At 45.6% G+C, this 23,168-nt stretch overlaps 1 pseudogene; it reads right to left on the minus strand.

Moving 5' to 3' along the window:
* Positions 1-12,700: 12,700 nt before the first annotated feature.
* On the minus strand, positions 12,701-22,669 carry LOC144505520 (UDP-glucuronosyltransferase 2A2 pseudogene; annotated as a pseudogene).
* Positions 22,670-23,168: the final 499 nt, after the last annotated feature.

Here is a 23,168-nt window from a genome sequence, read left to right on the forward strand (position 1 = left end):
AACCCATCATAACAATGGGGTGGCATGGTGGCACAGTGGTTAGTACTGCTGCCTCTCAGCGCCAGGGACCCGAGTTCAATTCCAGCCTTGGGTGATGATGCGCTACTCAAACACGAGGCCTGATGCTCGGTAAATGAAAGGCTTTTATTTACTGTAATGAAGCAGCCAGTAATTATATACACTATCCCAGACTGAAGGGGTCCCGGCCAGAGCAGGGACTTTTATACCTCTCCCAGGAGGCGGAGCCCGACTGGGATGTACCACAACACTACAGTACAAAGGTGTAACAACCCCACCCTAACCCCAACAGCAACAATAGCACAACCCAACAGTAACATATGTACATCCTTGTAGTAGTGGCCAGATCCTGGCTCAGTACTATCCAGTGGGAACCAACGATGGTTCACCACATTCACCCCTCCTTTGAGAACAAAGGCCGGCGGGGTACAAAAACAGAATAAAGTGTCAGCAGTCTATAAGTTCAGACGGTCAGGGGGACCGCACCGTCGTTGTGACCTCCTCAATACCGGCGGTGACGCCGGAGTAGGCACTTGCGGTGGCGTTCTCCCCAAGGCGGCGTCCAGCTGTTCTTCCACAGACTCACAGGCCGATTGACCCTGAGGTGACGGTAGTCCATGGGATCCTGACATGCCCTGCAGTGGCGACCATCTTCTGGGCTCAGGCAAGCTGTACATGGGAGTAAAATGGTTAAGCAATGGTCCCGATGCTGCCCGCGCCGTGTCCGGGGAAGAAACCAAGAGTTAAAGGGTTTGTAACAGGGGGTATGGGAGCGACAGGGGTTGCTACGTCCCCTGCTGGTGCCAGGTCTCGGATCGAGACCGTGTCCTCTCGCCCATCAGGGTATGCCACATAGGCATACTGAGGGTTGGCGTGGAGGAGATGGACCTGTTCAACCAACGGGTTGGACTTGCGGGCCCTTACATGTCGCCGCAGGAGGATGGGTCCTGAGTACGTCAACCAAGACGGTAATGAGGTCCCCGAGGAAGACTTCCGAGGGAATGAGAACATCCTCTCGTGGGGAGTAGCATTGGTTGCCGTACACAGGAGGGAGCGAATAGAATGGAGCGCATCAAGGAGCACCTCTTGCCAACGGGAGACTGGAAGACCTTTTGACTTCAACGCCAGTAAGACAGCCTTCCAGACTGTAGCATTCTCTCGTTCCACCCGTCCGTTACCCCTAGGGTTGTAGCTCGTGGTCCTACTAGAAGCAATCCCGTATGAGAGCAGGAATTGCCTCAAGTCATCGCTCATGAACGACGAGCCCCTGTCGCTATGGATGTAGCCGGGGTACCCGAACAGGGTAAAGAGATCATGGAATGCCTTGATAACCGTGGCAGCGGATGTATCAGAGCAGGGAACAACAAAAGGGAACCGAGAGTACTCGTCAATGATATTGAGGAAGTACACATTCCGATCTGTTGAGGGAAGGGGGCCCTTAAAATCGACACTCAGTCTCTCGAAGGGACGAGTGGCCTTGACTAAATGTGCCCGGTCAGGTCGGTAAAAGTGCAGTTTGCATTCCGTGCAAACCCGACAGCTTCTTGTTACTGACCTGACGTCCTCCACCGAGTAAGGCAGGTTGCGGGCTTTGACAAAGTGGTAGAGCTGAGTGACCCCAGGATGGCATAGGTCATTATGGAGGGCCTGCAAACGGTCCTCCTGTATACTGGCGCATGTTCCACGCGAAAGGGCATCCGAGGGCTCATTGAGTTTCCCTGGACGGTACATGATGTCATAGTTATAGGTGGAGAGTTCAATTCTCCACTGCAAGATCTTGTCATTCTTGATCTTGCCCCTCTGCGTGTTGTTAAACATGAACGCCACGGACCGCTGGTCCGAGATCAGGGTGAACCGTTTTCCCGCCAAGTAATGGCGCCAGTGCCTGATGGCCTCCACAATGGCCTGGGCCTCCTTTTCCACCGCTGAATGCCGAATTTCGGGGCCTTGGAGGGTGCGGGAAAAAAATGCGACGGGCCTGCCCGCCTGGTTAAGTGTGGCGGCCAGGGCGAAATCAGATGCATCGCTCTCCACCTGAAAGGGGATGGACTCGTCAACAGCGTGCATCGTAGCTTTCGCAATGTCGGCTTTCAAATTATCGAAGGTCAATCGGGCCTCTGACGTTAGGGGAAAAGTCGTGGACTTAATGAGCGGACGGGCTTTGTCCGCGTAGTTGGGAACCCACTGCGCATAATAAGAGAAGAAGCCTAAGCATCTTCTCAGTGCTTTTGCACTAGCAGGCAAGGGAAGTTCAGAAAGGGGGCGCATACGGTCTGGATCAGGGCCAATGACCCCATTTTCCACCACGTATCCTAGGATGGCTAAACGGCGCGTACGAAACACGCACTTCTCCCTGTTGTAGGTCAAGTTCAGGCGAGATGCAGTGCGTAGGAAGTTCAGGAGATTCGTGTCGTGGTCCTGCTGGTCATGGCCGCAGATGGTGACATTATCCAGGTATGGGAAGGTAGCCCGCAGCCCGTTCTGGTCCACCATTTGGTCCATAGCATGCTGGAAGACTGAGACCCCATTGGTGACACCAAAGGGAACCCTGAGAAAGTGATACAAGCGACCATCCGCCTCAAAAGCCGTGTATTGTCGGTCCTCTGGGCGAATGGGGAGTTGGTGGTAGGCAGACTTGAGGTCTATGGTGGAGAACACCCGGTACTGCGCAATCTGATTGACCATATCAGATATGCGCGGGAGAGGATACGCATCCAGCTGCGTATATCGGTTAATGGTCTGACTGTAGTCAATGACCATCCGGGGTTTGTTCCCGCTCTTGACCACCACGACCTGCACTCTCCATGGACTAGCGCTGGGTTGTATGATCCTTTCTTTGAGGAGCCGCTGAACCTCAGATCGAATGAAGATCCGATCCTCAGCGCTGTAACGCCTACTTTTAGTCGCGATGGGCTTGCAGCCTGGCACAAGATTCTGGAACAAGGAGGGTGTGGTGATCTTCAGCGTCGAGAGGCTGCTGCTGTTTTCCCACTGCCAGTGAAGGGAGTGGCCCACCGTACTGTAGGATTACACTCCTCAAGTGGACCATGAAGTTTAGTCTGAGAAGTATCGGCGCGCAAAGATACGGCAACACGAGGAGCTTGAAACGCTCGTAAACTGTGCCTTGCACCTTCAAAGTTACCACGCAACTCCCTAGCACGGCAACAGACTGGGACCTTGATGCCATAGAGATTGTCTGTTTGGCAGGTTGAATCTGGAGTCCACACCGCTTCACAGTGTCTGGGTGGATAAAGCTCTCAATGCTCCCGCTGTCAAACAGACAATAAATCACGTGGTCATTTACCTGGATATTCATCATAGATTTGTCAAGTCTATGAGGCTTGGCCTGGTCCAGGATGACCGACGCCACTGTTGGTTCATGAGCGCCACTGCAGGCAGCTGAAACCGATGAGGAGGACCCCTGCTGGTCGTTCGCGGTCAGTGTCGACCAACATGGCCGCTCCCATGAGTCGCACGTGGGTGAGGGCGCCAAACTCAGCGACCCCTGGTGGTCACACACCTCCGACTCCGTCGACCGTAATGGCGTCGTCCTGGCCTCGCACGTGGACGAACCCCTCGATGACTTCGACGACGAAGACCCGAGCTCTGAAGAGTCGCAGGCCGCACTGCCGTTCCTGGGTTTAGATCGGCACACTTTCGAATAGCGCCCTTTTTTACCGCATGCGGTGCACAACACAGCTTTAGCGGGACACCGTTGCCGAGTATGCTTCGCTCCCCCTCAGAAATAGCACCGCGGGCCGCCCGGGGCTGCTGCCGTCGTCTGGCCCGAGTGTGAGCACGCCATTACGCAGCATTTCGAACCCGAGGGACGAGGAGGGATTGGCGACTGCTCCTGCCACGTTGTCTCCACATGGTCCTCCAGATATAATACTAAGCTTTTGGAGGCCGTCTCGAGCATCTCCGCTAGCTCGATGGCCTGGGTAAGATCAAGGTTACCCTTCTCCAACAGTTTAAGTCGAATGTACGACGATCCGCCCCCCCGCCACAAACGCATCTCGGGCGAGGTCGTTCATGCTCTGCTCAGCCGATACAGCTTTGCAGTTACAGCCCCTGGCTAGCTGTAGGAGCTCGTTCGCATATTCCTCCATCGTTTCGCCAGACTGCCATCGTCGAGTGGCTAGGAGGTAACGAGCGTGTATTTCATTGGGTGGTTTGATATAGCGCTTCTTCAGAAGCTCGAGGGCCTTAGTATAATCGGTGGCCGCACGGATCGCGAGGTAGACAGTGTCGCTTACCCACGCATGGAGGACCTGGAGTCTGTCATCATCTGTGGTGACTGCTGCGGAGGCTGCCAGGTAGTCTTCGAAACACTTCAGCCAGTGGTCGAAGGTGTTAGAAGCGCCCACCGCACGTGGATCTAGTGTAAGGCGTTCCGGCTTCAGGATTTGCTCCATACTCTCTCTTTTTTTTTTCTCCGACGAGAGTTTAACTACAGTAAATAAAATTGATGCGCTACTCAAACACGAGGCCTGAAGCTCGGTAAATGAAAGGCTTTTATTTACTGTAATGAAGCAGTCAGTAATTATATACACTATCCCAGACTGAAGGGGTCCCGGCCAGAGCAGGGACTTTTATACCTCTCCCAGGAGGCGGAGCCCGACTGGGATGTTCCACAACGCTACAGTACAAAGGTGTAACAACCCCACCCTAACCCCAACAGCAACAATAGCACAACCCAACAGTAACATATGTACATCCTTGTAGTAGTGGCCAGACCCTGGCTCAGTACTATCCAGTGGGAACCAATGATGGTTCACCACAGGTGATTGTATGGAGTTTGTACATTCTCCCTGTGTCTGCATGGGTGCTCCTGTTTCCTCCCACAGTCTAAAGATGTGCAGGTTAGGTGGATTGGCCATGCTAAATTACCTTTTAGTGTCAGGGGATTAGAAGGGTAAATACTTGGGGTTATGGGGATAGGGCCTGAGTGGGATTGTGGTCGGTGAAGTTCTGATGGGCCGAATGGCCTCCTTCTGCAGTGTCGGGATTATATAAACTCAGTCCAAAGATATACACAAGAAAGGAATCCCAGAGTTCAGGTGAGATTGGCTGCCCTTGGCATCAAGGAGGCTCAGCAAAATTGAAGTCAATAGGAATGGAGGAGGACACCCCCTCTTTCCCCCATCTCTCCCCTCCCCTTTCTCTCCCATCCCCTTCCCCCCACCACCCGAAACTTCCACTGCTGGGATCAAGCCTACCACAAGGGAAGGTGATTGTGGTTATTGGAAGCCAAACATTGCAGTCCTGAAATATTGCCCCACCATTTTTAGTTATTTCAACAGTTCTCCTTGCATCACAAGATCAGGAGTGGAGATGTTTTGTTGCTGATTGCACAATGCTCCGCATCAGTTACAATTCATCAGATAACGAAGGAAGCGGTGTCCACTTGCAGCAAGACCTGGACATCAATAAGGTTTGGGCTGATAAATAGCAAGTAACATTCATGCCACACAAGTGCCAAGCAATGATCATCTCCAACAATAGATAATCTAACCATTTGCCCTTGAAATTCAATGGCATGATCCTCGCTGAATGCTCTACCACCAACATCCTGGGAGTTACCATTGACCAGAAATGGAACTGGACCAGCTAAATAAATAACTGTGGTTACAAGAGCATTTAAGTAGCTGGGAATTCTGCAGCAGAAATTCACCTTCTGATTCTCCAAAGCTTGCCCATCATCTATAAGTTTGATGGAATACTAACAACTTGCCTGGATGAATGCAACTCCAACAAAACTCAAGAAGCTCAACACCACCTAGGACAAAACAGCCTGCTTGATTGGCACCCCATCCACCACCTTCAACATTCAGTTATCAGTGGCAACAGGGTATACTGTTTAAATGATTCACTGCAACAACTTGGCATGTTAAGATTAAACCTCATGGCATCCAGGGTGAGGTAGCCAGTTGGATACAGAATTGGCTTGATGACAGAGGACATAGGGTGATTGTAGAGGGTTGTTTTTCAAACTGGAGGCCTGTGACCAGCAATATGCCTCAGGGATCAGTGCTGGGTCCACTGTTATTTGTCATTTATATTAATGATTTGGATGAGAATATAGGAGGCATGGTTAGTAAGTTTGCGGATGACACTAAGATTGGTGGCATAGTGGACAGTGAAGAAAGTTATCTCCAATTGCAACAGGATCTTGATCAATTGGGCCAGTGAGTTGACGAATGGCAGATAGAGTTTAATTTAGATAAATGCGAGGTGATGCATTTTGATAGATCGAACCAGGTCAGGGTTTTCTCAGTTAATGGCAGAGCACTGGGGAGAGTTATAGATCAAAGAGATCTAGGGGTACACGTTCATAGCTCCTTGAAAGTGGAATCACAGGTGGACAGGGTGGTGAAGAAGGCATTCAGCATGCTTGGTTTCATTGGTCAGAACACTGAATACAGGAGTTGCGACATCTTGTTGAAGTTGTACAAGACATTAGTAAGGCCACACTTGGAATACTGTGTACAGTTCTGGTCACCCTATTATAGGAAGGATATTATTAAACTGGAAAGAGTGCAGAAAAGATTTACTAGGATGCTACCGGGACTTGATGATTTGAGTTATAAGGAGAGGCTGGATAGACTGGGATTTCTTTCCCTGGAGTGTAGGAGGCTTAGGGGTGATCTTACAGAGGTCTATAAAATACTGAGGGGCATAGATAAGGTATAGTCAACATCTTTTCCCAAAGGCAGGGGAGTCTAAAACTAGAGGGCATAGGTTTAAGGTGAAAAGGGAAAAATACAAAAGGGTCCAGAGGGGCAATTTTTTCACACAGAGGGTGGTGAGTGTCTGGAACAAGATGCCAGAGGTAGTAGTAGAGGCGGGTACAATTTTGTCTTTTAAAAAGCATTTAGACAGTTACATGGGTAAGGTTGGTGTAGAGGGATATGGGCTAAACACAGGCAATTGGGACTAAATGGTAAAAACTGGGTGGCATGGACAAGTTGGGCTGAAGGGCCTGTTTCCATGCTGTAAACCTTGATGACTCTATGGGTGGGATTTTACGACTTCACTTGGGCTTCAATTCCGTGACGGGCAAGATGGTAGAGTTTCGGTCTATGATTCTACGCTGCTCCAACAGCACCTTCCAAACCTCCGATCTCTCCCACCATGAAAAACAAAGATAACTGATGCACGGGAACACCACCAAGTTTCCTTCCATGTCACATACCATCCTGACTTGGAACTAGTTTGCTGTTCCTTCAATGTCAACTGGGCTAAAATCTTGGACGTCCTTCTCGAAAGACTAAAAGTGTACTTGGACCAAATGGACTGTAGCAATTGAAGTGATCACTTTATCAAGGGCAATTAATGATGGAAAATAGATGTTGGGAATGCTGGCAATACTCACTTTCCATGAAGGAATAAAAATTCTCTCCATTCCTCCCATTTTGGCATTTTGTATATCCATGATTTTAATTGATCAATCATTGGGCGGCACGGTAGCACAGTGGTTAGCACTGCTGCTTCACAGCTCCAGGGTCCCGGGTTCGATTCCCGGCTCGGGTCACTGTCTGTGTGGAGTTTGCACATTCTCCTCGTGTCTGCGTGGGTTTCCTCCGGGTGCTCCGGTTTCCTCCCACAGTCCAAAGATGTGCGGGTTAGGTTGATTGGCCAGGTTAAAAATTGCCCCTTAGAGTCCTGGGATGCGTAGGTTAGAGGGATTAGCGGGTAAAAAAAAAGGGATTAGCGGGTAGGGCCTGGGTGGGATTGTGGTCGGTGCAGACTCGATGGGCCGAATGGCCTCCTTCTGCACTGTAGGGTTTCTATGATTCTATGATTGGTGGTCTTGCCTTCTGTTGCCTTGGCCCTAAGCTCCGGAATTCTCTCTCGAAAATTCTGCTTTTATACCTTTCATGCTTCCCTTAATATGTCCACTAAAACATACATCTTTATGACCAAGCTTTATATATCCTAATATCTAAAACCCTATGTGAGGTGTTGTGGGATATTTTGCTTTGTTAAAAATTTAACAGAGTTCAAGAGAGAGCAGCCTTTCTGATATCGGTTTCCACATCCAGAGGTACTGAGGATAATTCCGGCATTTCTTCATCTTTTCCAAACTATGACTGATAAAGGTCCACAAAGACCACAGGTTGAATCTTGGGTAAAGACAACAACCTTCCCTGATCGCCCAGGAGTCTTCAAGAAGGAAGTGGAGTGTTTCAGCTGGGTGGGAGAAAGAATGGAATAGAGAGAGGAATGGTGGCAGGACTACGAGGCTTAATGGGAAGAGAGTGGGACTGGAGTTTGGCATTTGGACATGGGGAAGACTGAGAAACCGTGAATTTTGTGGTTAGAAGATAGGGCATTCGGGCTCTTGAAGAGGGAGAGAGGGAGACAGACGGTCAGGGAATAAGAGAGGGGGGCTGGGCTGGGCTGGCCATGGGAACCACCTTTAATTTAATTGTTGAGAACCGCAGTGCATGCTGAGATGACACTGAGAGAGACTGAGCGAAAGCTGCTGATCTTATTGTGGGTGGAAATGGAAAGATTATTTTCGTTGTGAGTGAATGGGGAATCTGAATTTTACCAGTATTAAAATCTCTCGCTTCCCCAAAACACAAAAGTTCTCGGAATTAGTGGCATGAAAATACTGTTACAGAGAAAAACCGAACTCCTTTATTTTTCTCATCTGTTCTTAAGCAGAGGTACTTTAATTTTTGAAATAGGCTGTGCTGTGGTTCCCCAAACCCTTTGTTTCGTGGGATAAATTTTTGAAGTGAATTGCAACAAACTCGCTTTAAGGTTAAATCAAAACTAAATCACACATTCAAAACATGGGTGGCAACTTCACATGCATTCACAAGCACACAATAAGAAAATAGGAAAGAGGAGATTTAGCATCTATGAATAACCTAAAGAAAAATCACCACAGATATGGATACCAGTTCATGTGATTGCCAGAGCTCAGAAACCCAAAGTCCAATGAAGGTTCCTTCATAGAGGAGTTACAGTTCTGCTAGCTTAAGCAGGATTTTGCAGATGTCTTGGTGACACAGTGAGATGATATTGGTACCAAGAAACTCGGTCTGTTCAACAGGTGATAGCAGGAATCTTCCAAAGAAATAGGCTTTGAGGAGGCTTAGACTCGATGCAGACTGTTGGTCAGCCTGGAGTCCTGTTTTGATGTTTGAAGGCTGGAGCTTAGAGAAGGCTGACTTATGAGTCTCAGAACGTAATATTAAAACTTTCCAAAGAACAGAAGCTTAGTTCATGTATTGTGGTCCATGAATGAGCTGGTTGCAGGCTAACAAGTCATTTCTGTGCCTTTGGTCAAAATCCATTGTTTACCTTTGAAGATAGGTGGTGGCATTTAGCACCTCTGCAGGTATAACAAACTTCTATGGCTCTCCCTTTGTTATTGATTTGGAGATGCCGGCGTTGGACTGAGGTGGGCACAGTAAGAAGTCTCACAACACCAGATTAAAGTCCAAGAGGTTTATTTAGAATCACGAGCTTTTGGAGCACTGCACCTTCATCAGGTGAATGAAGAGGTAGGTTTCACAAACACGACATATATAGACAAAACACAATTGGAAGATAATGGTTGGAATGCAAGTCTTTTCAGGTAATCAAGTTTTTACAGTGCGAATGGAGAAAGGGATAATCAAAGGTTAAAGAGGTGTGAATTGTCTCAAACCAGGACAGTTAGCAGGATTTTGCAAGCCCAGGCTAAACGGTGGGGGTTGCATGTAATGTGACATGAACCCAAGATCCTGGTTGAGGCCATCCTTATGCGTGCAAAACATGACTATCACAGATCATGTGAGACTCACATTCCATGATGGTCCAGATTTTCACCACAATGGAGAGGCTCTTCATTGTGGCAAAAATTCCAGAAATGACCAAAAATCCTAAATACCACGCCTGAACCTGACATTTCCCATCCTCAGGGGGGTAGGTCTGTAGTCAGGCCAGGGTTATTGCCTACGTGATTCACAGAGGCAGCTGGCCAATTAAATCACCTGCTGCCTGCATAGAAGTAGGACCTTTTTTTGAGGCCAGGAGTGGAAATCCAGAAATTGCACATTAGAACACATAAGGGGATGTCTGGTTTGGTGGACCTTTTTTGGGCAGCCTTTGAAAAGGTAAGGTACCTCTTTGAATATGGTCCATGGATAAAGTAAGGCCTTTTGGGAGAGGTAAAGCACCATTTGGGGTTGTTAACATTAAACGTAAGTTCATTGGAACTGTTAGGCTGCCACAGAACTGTCCAGCTATCAAAAAACTGTCCAGCTGTCAAAGAACCATCTACCTGTTAAAGCACTGTCAAAGGATTGTCCAGCCATTAAAGAACTGGCAAGGAACTGTCAAAGTTGTCAAATCTGTCAAGGAAGAGTCCAAGAATACTAGATGGGTTGGCATGGAGCGGGTAAGGGCAAAGGGCTGTGGGTGGGGGCATGGGTTTGCAGAAACGGTATGAAAGGCCATGGGGGAGTGGATGTTGAGGGCATAGGTTGGCATGAATGGAGTGTATGGAAGGCTGTTTTTATTTTAATCTTTTCTTGGAGTTATTTGAAGACAGTGCTGGTGTACAGAGGCAGACTTTGTGCCCAGTCTGCCTCTGTACTCAACAGATGCCTCACTCATTCCATGGACACCTGCCTCAACTCCTTTTTCAACCCAAATCCACCTGCCCCCAATCGCCCCTCTACCAACCAGAAATCTGACTTGTGAGCAGGCATTTTAAAATTGTGGATTTGCAGAGTCAGGAAGTCTCCCAATTCTGTGCACCCGCCCCAGGCACAAAACTTTGGGCCACGATTTTTGCCCAGGAGGCTGATGCTGCAGTCTGATCCTTCCCCCCGCCTCCATTCCTCACCTTCCAATGCTGTCGAAGCTCCTGATTATTCCCCAATTTAAATAAAAACAGCCCAAAGCTAGGCAGCTAAACCCCACTTTTACTCCCGCACATAGCTGCATGGCAGATTCCTAATTCCAATGACTGCCATGTTGCAGTCAGCCCTGCATTGTCAGCCTCCATCTCATGAAGGCACACACTGTGTTAGCTGGACTCTTTTACTTTGTGTCTTTCACAACCAATGAGAGACATGTGTCCGATTGGTCAGGGCTAAGATTCAAATCCAGTCGCTGTTTCTGAAAAATACAGCAGATAAAATTAAAGCTACCTCAGTTCCCACCCACAAAAATTAAACAAGTGGTTGGAAATGCCAATGGTTTCTCATCAGTTCCTCCTTTTATATGAGTTGATGGTGGAGAATTGGAAAGTTCACTCCGGTTTGCTAATGTACTTGTCCCTCACCCTGGACCACTGTAATCTTTGTTCAGTAGCATGACAGATGAGATAATGTCAAACATAATGTTTTGGAATAATGGCTGCAGCATACTGGGGGATTGAGGAGGCTGAAAGAGTAGCACATTTTCCAGGTTCGGGAGCCAGGCTTCAATTGCTCTGCCAACCAGAAGAACAAACAGTAAATCTTGAGAAATGACCGGTGTTGGTCTGAACAGGTCTCAGAATCATAGAATTCTTACAGTGCAGAAGGAAGCCATTCGGCCCATCGAGTCTGCACCGGCTCTCTGAAGGAGCATTTATCCAGGCCCTCTCTCTACCCTATCCCCGGAGTTCCACACATTTACCATGGCTAATTCCCCTAGCCTATTCATCTCGGAAGACACTAAGGGGCAATTTACCATGGCCAATCCAGCTAACCGGCACATCTTTGGATTGTATACCTTAACACCAAATTCCAGTTCAGACCAGTCATTTCCAAAGATTTACTGGGTTTTTCCTTCTGGGAAAGGCAGTTCAAAAGTTTGGCCGGAATTTTCCGGCCGTTTCCACCAGCGGGATCTTCAGGTCTCATTGACAGTGAATCCTGGTAGTGGGTTTCTCAGCAGCAGGGAGTGCATATAATGGGAAACCCCTTTGACAGTGACAGGAGCAAAAAATCGCATTGCAGGCTAATTGTGGGCCTCCTCCACCTCCGCAAAACACACCATGGTGGTGGACGGAAAATCCCGCCCTGATAATGTGTAACAACACAAATCTCTGAAAAAGAGACTCCTGCTCTCCCACCTTTCCTGATTCCTTTCTCACATTCTGCAACTCTTACCCATCTCACCATTACCTACTTCATCATTTTGGCTTTAAACTATTAAAGGGAGGGGTGGGGGGGGGGGGAGGCATGGTGGGAAAGTTGCCTTTGTTGTAAGGGAAATATTAAGGCTTTGGAGCAGGGGGTAAAAGTAAGCAGGGTGATGCAGTGAGTTGTTATGGTATCTGATAGGGTGGGGGAAACAAATACAGTGGTAGCTTTCAAAAGAGAATTGGATATATACTTAGAAAGAAAGGGTTTGCAGCATTATGGGAAGAATGTGATAGTGGGATAGTCAGTACAGGTGTGATGGACCAAATGGTATTCCTTTGTGCTGTATGATTCTGTGATTCATTGGATTATTCCAAAACAGTAATTAGAATGCAGGCTGTTGTTCCCTTCCACTCAATACATAATGTGCTTCTCAGTGCCCACACACAAAATGTTACTTTTGCCTGTGACAGATCACTCACTTAATACATTGCCAAGCAATCATTATACTAATTGGCATTATTAAAGACATTGAGGAGCACTAATACAGGGATATAAATTTCTGTGTGAAATTCAAAGTAATAATTATATCAGTTGGGTGGATCCTACTGAATTTTTTGTTTCTTCTTCCCCGTGATGTTACAAAATCTCTTCAAGATTAAAACGATCAGCATTGCAGCAATTAGAAACACAGACAGGAGCAAGGCAACCACGTCTACGCAATAGTAAGCGTACCAGGGGAGGTGGTAAAATTCAGAGCGTAAATGGGCTGCCCCTCTGTGCCGTGCCACGTACTCAATCCAGAAAACAGCTCTCTGCATTGGAGACTCCAGTTGGTCTCTGTGGAGAGCAGACAGCTGCCGCATGTTAGCCCGATAGGATGTGTTATTTATGACTTCATTGAGTGCCTGCAGTAGATCCGCTGACTGCATGGTCGCGGCGTCAACCATTTTGGCCGCTCCTCGGACTTTAAGCCTAATTAAGTTGTCAAACTGGTCGTAAAACAGAGGGAGACCAACGACTGGCACCCCATGGTAGATGGCTTCATAAATTCCATTTGTCCCACCATGCGCAACAAAGGCTTGTGTCTTAGGATGTCCCAGCAGATCATTCTGAGGGATCCATTTTACTAGTAGTGTGTTATTGGCTATATTGGGAGGAATCTCTCCATTGTGTCTCCAAATTACTTTCTGAGGTACCTGAGCAAAGGCCTCCGCTATTTTCATTGTAATGTTCATTGGCAAAGAGTTGACGAGGCTCCCTAGAGACATGACGATAATCCCATACTTCCCTGAGGTCTGCACAAACTCCTCAAGCCCCACAGGCAAAGGTTTTGGTGATTTACATTGGAAACCTCCAATGTACACAATGTTTGGCATGGTTGGCCTTGGGAATTCAAATACAAAATCTACTCTCATCAGCCACACATCTGCCTGGAGAAGAATAGTCTTGATGTCTATGTCTGTGCCTAGATAACGCCTGCAGGCTTCATTGTATATAGGGTGAATAAAAAACTCAGAAATGAATAGCTCAAGGAGATGCTGTAAAACATTTTGAATTCTTTGGAGAAAGCTCATCTTGTCCGTCAGATGTGACCCTCGTAGAGGGACATAGGAGAGCGGTGATGGGGCAAAGAGGAAATGAGCCTCTCCTCTGGTGATCCATCGAACATTGTAAACCAAAGGAGCTCGCAAATAATAGGCAAGCATTGAACCGATACCAAGAGCGGGATCCGTGAGTACTAAGTCAAAGTTTGCTTCCTCGAGCTTTTTCAACAATTCCTCATCTTCAAAAATTCTAGTAATGAACTCTCCAGCCCAAAGATGCCATGCACGCAGGAAGGATACCATCTGATACTGGATCTGAATAAAAGCCCATGGCGTAAGGCCACGTCTTAAGGCTGTCAGCAACTTATGAAGAAAATGTTGTATTCCGCTTGAATCATCAAAATTGGTAGTTCCACCCTGCAATTGGACAGTGATTGATTGATAGAGATCAGGACTCTCTTTGATGTACCAAGCCTTTGACGAATAAAGCGTAGTAATGTTGTGACCATGGCATCTCAGTTCTTCAATTAGAATCTTCATGTTGATCCAATGGCTTCCATCAATAGGTACGACCAAAATCTTAGCTCCATAAGTGACAGGGGAAGAGAGACTGATGATAACACCCAGAACACATGCAATCTGCACTCCGTTCCTCAATCCACAGTAGCCCATTTTCAATAGAAATGATTTGTAGGCCTGTAGGAGAATTTAACAGGAATATTATTGATCCAATATTAAATTGGCAAATATCTGGTTTACTTTGCTCATTCATTCCAATGAGGTTCTGATCTATTCAGAGTCCTCTTCCCCATTTCTCTCTTCCTGAGCCTAGGACTCAGAACAGAAAAGCATCTAAAATCTCAACACTGCACCATATTTGTCTCAATATTTAATTGTATAGGATCAGTTTTACTAGAGTTTGTCCAGGAGAGGTTTCTGCAACAATGTGTTTTAGAAGCGACAAGGGAACAGGCCGCACTGGATTTGCAACAAGTGACAAGCCAATATTCATTCATAACAGTGGTTAGCACTGCTGCCTCACAGCACCAGGGACCTGGGTTCAATTCTGGCCTTGGGTGACTGTCTGTGTGGAGTTTGCACGTTCTTCCTGTGTCTGCGTGGGTTTCCTCTGGGTGCTCTGGTTTCCTCTAATAGTCCAAAGATACGCAAGTTAGGTGGATTGGCCATGCTAAAGCTGCCCCTTGGTGTGTCAAGATATGTAGGTTAGGTGGATTGGCAATGGTAAATGTTCAGGGTTACAGGGATAGGGTGGGGGTGTGGGGGGTTGGATCTGCGTAAGATGCTCTTCCAGAGAGTCGGTGCAGACTCAATGGGCTGAATGGCCTCCTTCTGCACTGTAGGGACTCTATGGTTCTAATATTGAGACATAATCTTATAATTAACATTTGTAATTCAGCAATGAAATCAAGAAGCATTTTTCACAAGAAAGTTAGTAGCAATCTGGAATTCTCTCTCCCAAAGGGCAATAGATATTGGGTGACAATCAAACCTTTCAAGGCAGAGATATTTCAATTTTTGTTTCGTAAATGTATTAAGAGAGATGGAGCAAAGGCTATTAAATGGAGTCAAAGTGAAGATCAGCCAATGTTTAATTAAATGGTAGAACAGGCACAAGAAGCTGAATGGCCTACTGCTGTTCCTGTGCTCTTCGGCTCCAGCATGGCGTATATCCTCAGGTTTCTCACACCCAGTTTCTCTCTGTTGTTCAGCTCTGTGAGCTGCAGTCTGCCTTCATCTCAACTGGGACTCAATGCACCTACTGGCTCTGACTTTAAGCATTTATATTCTTCCATTAACCTACCAATGGATGGAATTTATACTACCACTGCTGATCTGCACCTCGTCTGATATCCTCCCTCCTTTATCACTGCCTTTGTTTTAAAAGACTTGACATTCATTGAAGCATCAGTTTATGAGATGAGTTACCGTCCCAAGGGAAAAAGAACCATTCAAATGATTATTGGATAAACATATGGATGATATTTGAATAGTGTAGGTTAGATGGGCTTTAGATTGGTTTCACTGGTCGGCGCAACATCGAGGGCCGAAGGGCCTGTACTGCGCTGTAATGTTCTATGTCTATATTCTATAACACTCACTCACCATTCTCTGCTGCAATTCACTGCCTCAAACTATCTAAGCAAATTCCAAGTTTTACCACTCCCCAAGTCAACAGTCTCTGCCACTGGGGATCAACTTTCTCCAATCATACACCCCCAGCTGTCTCACCCCACAAGCACTTTGTCAGTCAACATGCCTCCAGTCACCAATCCCCTCATCTTAATTCATTTTCTCATGCACTACCCCCAGTCCATAATAGCCTTAGTTACGAGTCCATAATACTCTTAGTTACCACAATGCCAGCACTACTCTCCTGCCCCTCTCCCTCATCACCTATCCCCATTATCAAGATCCCTCTCCATCACTCCTCCCCATCACCCCTCCACATCACCCATCACCCTTCGCCCCTCCTCATTCACCCTTCATCCCTCTCAGCACCCCTCCTCCATCACCGCTCCTCCAGTCACAATACTCCTAGTTAGCATTCCCTTGGTTACCAATCTCAAGTTTCAATTTTTTCTAATTATATTGAATGTGCATTTCATTTCAGTTGGTAGCAGCATTCAACCTTTGCCCCAATGACATCAATGACAGGAATTCTGTTGTTTTTTTTATACCCTTTCTTTAGAAGATTTGTATCTTCTCTTCAACACATTGAACCAAAGGTGCAAACCATTTTTCTCTCTCTTGACATGATTACTAGTTTGTGTTTGTTATTAGACAGTTGACAGGTTAGTTGCCCCTTCAGTTGGGTTGCTGACCCTCCTGAATTGTTGAGGAGTCTGACAGACTGGAAACTGTAACCCTTGGGCATGACTGCCAGAAACCTGGGGGCAAATTAGGGATTGTGGTTTCCATTTGGCTGTCTACTTAACTTTCCTCTTACGGGGGGGTCGCCTCCCGATTATCAAAACCTTCCACAAGGTAGCGAGAACTGTGAGCAAAGATACATAAACATAGGGAGGGCAGGCTTGATGAGGTAAATGCAAACAACCTTTGCAAATTGTGGGCAAGTGCCATGTGATCAGACTCCGTGCACTTAACTGTCATGTGATCAAATGACTTGTGACATGATCAGCGATCTTGGAAATTATCCAACCTGACGTACAACCCTGAATTAATACTATTCCAGTCACCCCGGCCTGCATTCATCCTCCAGTCACTAATCCCTTAAAATGACCTTTTTGCTTCACACGCAATTGGTGTTCCTGAACATGTGTAAATAGTTGAAAGTAAATGTGATGTACGTAGTTTTGATATAGTTGACACTGTTCTCAAAAAAGCAGATAGTATACTTGTGGGGAGGTGTACACCGGAATTCTACAGCCTCGCCCGCCATGGAATTGGAGCGAGCGGGGGGTGGACAATGGGAATGTCTGTTGACCTTGGGCGGGAAGCCCTGGTCTCATTTGAGTGAGGCCATAAAATCCCGCCTATAGTTAAAACAATAGAGATGCTAATGAGTGTCGATTATGGGCAGAATTTTCCACCCTCTTGCTGTATGCTATGCAGTGATGGAGGTGGCCCGCCATTTGCAACTGTCAATGGGTTTTCCCATTGTTTGGATCCTCTGCCATTGGGGAACCCATGGCAGGTATCATAGTCGGCAGAACCGGAAGATCCCCTCACCGGGAACAGCTGGAAAAACAGCTGATATATTTGAGACATCAGCAATCAGATGTCAAAGACTGTGTACAGCAGACAGGGGATGTGCCCGCGCAGTAATCCACCTTTTATATATTGTAACACACCTTGTACATAGTATAAAATAAACAGTTTTAAGTAAATAACTGAGCCAGGCTACACTCTTCATGAGAAACAAGGTCTATCATGTCCATCAAACACTGGACTCTGGTTTCTGACCTCACATAGCAGTGCAGTGGGAGAAACTTCCTCTCTCAAACTGTACGCGATCTTAGCTTGTCCTAGTCCATTCAAGGACTTGTAAACGCCTACATCTGGTTTTTAACCGAAGCAAAGTATTTATTAGTCAAACATCATCTAAACACAAGCTTGAAAAAGCCCCCAAAAAAACCAGATGTAGTCAGTCTGAAAGAGTCTTGCTCTCTAATTTGAACAGTGGTATCCAATAATTACACTGGCCATTTATTAATTATTGGGCCTGAACTTGCTGGCAAAACAAGGGCGGCACTATAATATGCTGGTACTTGTATGTAAACCATACAGCAACCTGTGGTGAGGAAGAGATACTCTGTGGGTTATGAATCACCACAAGTTGCTCCCCCTTTATCCGCACAAAAACGATAGCTCACTCTCAACTCCTGAGATTCAACAAATTGCTGCACACAAAATGTATTCCTGTTTCTTACTTTAATTTTAGGTCTCGTTTTTCTTTCTCTATTAATCTAATCTTCCTGTCTCTTTTATTTTCTCATTCTGTTTCCGACTGGACTCTAAATCACTTGGATGGGATTTTTGCCCCACCCACCCTGTGTTTTCCGGCAGCTGAGGCAACCCACCATTGGTCAGTGGTGGGGTCTTCCAGTCCTGCTGATGTCTACAGTCTTTTGTGTTGGTCAACAGCCTTGCCACCGGGGAACCTGCTGTACAGGATTGCCATTGGCGGGACTGGAAAATCCCACCAGCGGAAAGAGTTGTAAAATTCACTGCGATGTCTTTTGCTGTTGATGTCGATTTCTTTTTTGATATTTAAATTTCATCAGTTAAGGCAATAGACTATCTGTCCCGTCACTTACCAAGGTTCCAGAACCCCCGTGCCCACATCGCATCATTATCCACTTACATTTCAGGTAACTTGTGATAGAAACAGTTTTCAAGCTGAGAGGTGAGAGGTGAGAGGGAAAGCCTAATTAACAAGGGAACGCTGAGAAATTCCCTGTATTCCACAGAATCTGGGTGATTAACTGCAAGTATTGACAGATTAAATAAATTAAACATCAAGGCATGTATTGCAGCAGTACGCCCTGCAAAGAGTGTCATGTTGTCAGTGTTGAACTGGTGTTCAGTCTGAATCATGTATGAAGTGGCAGCTGTGGGGTGGAGGCATGGGTCGGGGCGGCACAGGGGTGCTGCAGATTGCCAGTGGTGAGGAGATAGATCACTCTGGTTGCCCATCTCCCCTTTCTGGTTTTGACTGCACCCAGATGACTCCAAAGAGGGAAGATATTTTCCTGGTCAGCAGTTATCTCTCAACCAACATCACCAAACCAGTTTATCTACAGCCTATTTCCCATTGCTGACCGTGGGACATTCTTTTACAGATTTTACAGATGCACCATAGAAAGCATTCTTTCTGGTTGATATGGCTCCTGCTCTGCCCAAGACCGCAAGGAACTACAAAAGGTCGCGAATGTAGCCCAATTCATCATGCAAAGCAGCCTCCCATCCATTGACTCTGTCTACATGTCCCGCTGCCTCAGCAAAGCAGCCAGCATAATTAAGGACCCCAGGCACCCCGGACATTCTCTCTTCCACCTTCTTCCTTCAGGAAAAAGATGCAAAAGTCTGAGGTCACGTACCAACCGACTCAAGAACAGTTTCTTCCCTGCTGCTGTCAGACTTTTGAAATGGACTTACCTTGCATTAAGTTGATCTTTCTCTACACCCTAGCTATGACTATAATACTACATTCTGCACTCTCTTATTTCCTTCTCTATGAATGGTATGCTTTGTCTGTATAGCGCATAAGAAACAATACTTTTCACTGTATATTAATACATGTGACAATAATAAATCAAATCAAATCCAATCAAATCAAATTGCTGTATATAAACTTCATGCCCCATTTCTTACACTACTGTGACTGCCTTGATTGCGAGCATCACTGAATAAAACAAGTTCTTTCTTCAGCAGCGATGGTGAGAAACCCTTTATATGCACGGTAAGATTAGAAAGCAAGTTGTGTTAAATTTAAATTTAAAAAATGTTAACTTGTGTTTGACGGAATTAAGCGACTTACCAGACAAGAAGAATAAACCAACAGTTTGGGAAATTGATTCACGGATAGTTGCAGCTTGTGGTGTGTTGAATTCTGTGAGTTCAGTCCACAGGCAACTCTGGATAAATATATTATCCAGGCACCTCCCTCCCTGTCATCAAAGACATGAAATGCACCAAACAAACAGAAGTAAGTCACGCTATGAAGCTTTTGAAACACAGTCTCAGAATAATGTGCAAAAGACTGTTTTCAACTCTTTGTCATTCCAGCTTAGATGGATGCTAATCTGCAAGTTCACTCTCACTCCGGTCCGAGTTTTGAAATCCCCACGTTTATTTTTAAGTCACTTTATGCACTCCCTCCACCCCCGCATGGGGGATGCCATCCTAAGGAAACACCTGGACCGTTCAAAAGCCTTAAATTCTCAGGCCTTTCGGAACAAACCATGCCAGCATGTCGGAAGCCGTAGAAAGACTTTTGAGAGCCGCCAGTTCCCACTCTCCATCTCCAGTTATTGGAACCTCTGAGTCCAAAATGGACATAGCGGACGTAGCCCAGTCTATTCCCTCACTACCTGAAGAAAGTGCGCTGGACAAAAGAGATGAGCACCGGTTCACTACACCTCGCCTATATCGGACGCAGAGCTTGAGGAACTGAACCCAATGCTTAAACATCTCAAGAAGCTCACAACAGGAACAAACTGCTGGTGTTCCTTGGTCCCAGAGGGGGAGGGACGTAAAGATTTTAACGAGGCCCACAATGTGGACCTCTTAGAATACTAGCTCTCTGATTAAGGCAGAAATGGTTTGTCCAATCAGGGAGCCCTGCATGTGTACATTATGTGGAGTGTCAGGGTTACTGGCACTCTGGACTTATACTCTGTATGAGGAAGTACCTGTCTGAGTGTTGCTGAATATGTAAAATAAATCTAAATTTGCTGAAGGGTCTACCAGGCTTGGAGGAGGTATTTCAGGAAATGAACGATCAGCAGACTCCCTTCATATATCCTCATTTTCCCTCTCTTCACTTATTTACTTGTCTTTACTTATATATTCTCCTTTTTCATCAGTTCTAACACACCGACATGTCCTCTTCTTCAATTTTAGTTCATTTCTAACCTCTAATTGTTCATGCCATCCTGAGTCTAGAAGTAGTCTCTTTTTTAACTGGATGGATTTACTCAACAACTTTGCAATCTTCTTTTTAAAGATGCGTGATTGATCTACAATCCAGTGAACAAATCCCTTTTTCCACTTCGTCTCAGCAACCCACTCGCCATCTTTCTAACATTACCCCCCTCCCCCTCCAATTTGCTGTATTTGTTTCTTGTTATCACCAGATTAGGAAGAATGAACTGACTCCAATTGCTATCCCACTCCTGGGTTGGCTAGAGCAAGGTTGAATTTTAAAATATATATTACCTGTGCGTCACTCAATGTAAGAAATAAACCAGCCAGGTTCCTTAAGTTAACAAGTGAAGGGGCAATTTTGTTACTAAAGGTCATTCAGGTAAAGTATTAACAAAAAAAGTTTAAGATGTACTATCGATTAATGCAAAAACAACACATACATACACACGCGCACACATGCGCATGAGCGTGCGCGCCCACACACACACACACACACACACACATGCACACAGACACACACACACACCCCATTCATGCATAAAAGATACAAAATTCAATGATCAATGAAGTATCAGAGCTTAAAACTTGGGCAAGTAAAAAGTAACATTAAAAATGTGATGACTTCAGCCAGGCTAATGAGGTTGGCTTGCTAGAGTATGAACTACCTGATGAGTCTTAATTGATGGTTAAATCAGGGAGCCTGCTTGCTCCCTATTTAAAGCAGGTGTGTCAGACCCCCAGCCTGCATTCAGCAGTGAGCAATTGGAGAGCTGGCTGTGTACAGGTGTATGGTGTAAATAAAGTAACTTGGTGACGGGACTTTCGCCTCCGTGGAGTTATTACAAAAAACAATTATTCACAGATTGTCCGGATCCTTGTTTACTGCTGAAGGATCACTTTCTAAAATAACGACTGGTACTGGGTTTCCCACTAGAAAAATAATTCTGTAAATTGATTTGGAATCTTTCTTTAAGAACTCTATCTTTACAGCAATAAGTGAGTTTTTAAACCACAAAGAGTTCAGCTTTGATGAGAGAGGTTTCAGAGAAAGAGTAAGGTATTTGCCTCTGTGACAGTCTCTCTGACTCTTAGTTCAAATCCCCTGCCATTGTTCCTTCACTCATAACCTAATATGCAGGGAAGCGGTGAATGACTCATATGATATGAAGCTGTTCACTTCTTACACCTGTTATTGCACATTAATCAAATGTGAAGTGGCATCTGCACAAAGTGTGAATGTCCATTGTTAACTTGGTGAGATCATTGACATCCAATTCTGTTTGATGCATGAGATGTTTCAAGCAAATTCCTATCTTCCCTCCGAGCTGGATGAAAAAGATATCCTGGCGCCATTCAGAAAAGGACAAAGTGTCCCGGACAATATTTAACCTCAACCAACATCACTAAAGCACATTATCTGGTCATGACCACATTACTCTTTCTGCGAGCTTGCTGTGCACAAATTGGCTGCTTTTTGTTTTCTACGATAAAACTAGGACTACACTCCGAAAGGACTTCATTGGCCATAAGACAATTTGGGATGACATGAGATAATGAAAAGTGTTATATAAATGCAAAAGTTTCTTTCTTTTGGTTCTGGAGTAAAGAGGATAGGGTTTCAGAAGAAGACTGAGCCTACATGGATGAACTGAAGCCTAAAATGTAAACGCGTTTGGGTAAGAATGTAAAGGAAGGAATTATGGTTCAATATTTTACCTTAAAAACTTCGATGTATAAATTCATGCAACGAATGAATGCTCGGTCGAAGAATTCAGCACTCTTGAAGTTGCATATTTTAAAATAATTTTTTCAGCTGTTGTAAGCAAGAGCAAAGCTTGTTCTCTATCCTTACTAGGGGGTGATCATGTTTTTTGGCTACACACAGAGCAAGAACACAGCGAAGCAACCAGTGCTCAATACATAGGCTGCGAAGCAAAATGTTTTCAACAGTAAATACAAATGTAAAAGGAACAGTTACTGCAGATGTGATGTCACAGTGTCGAAGAGCAATCAAACACTATTTATAAAGAATATAATACTCAAGAACGGCAGATTTTCATGCTCACTGTCTATAAGCTATCTTTCTTTACATCATTCTCCTTAAGTGATCTATTTTTCACTGACGTATTATGACTGTGGTTAACGCTAATTTAGATAGAATCAGTCTTAAAATTTCAATGAGAATGAACAAAGGTGATGTTTGCCACCTAGTGGCACATTACAAAATTACAAACAAAATGATTTACACAGCTTGCAGGTAGAGTAATATAAAATTATCAATCTTAATTTTCACAGTTCTCCAAAAATGTCTAGGAGATGGATATTGGCTGTAGTCAAAAACATCCCACTGTTAGATGCACATGAGAAATTGTGTCCACAGTATTCCTGATGCTGG

The sequence above is a fragment of the Mustelus asterias genome, chromosome 16 (assembly GCF_964213995.1).
Source record: "Mustelus asterias chromosome 16, sMusAst1.hap1.1, whole genome shotgun sequence".
Taxonomy (NCBI): Eukaryota; Metazoa; Chordata; class Chondrichthyes; order Carcharhiniformes; family Triakidae; genus Mustelus; species Mustelus asterias.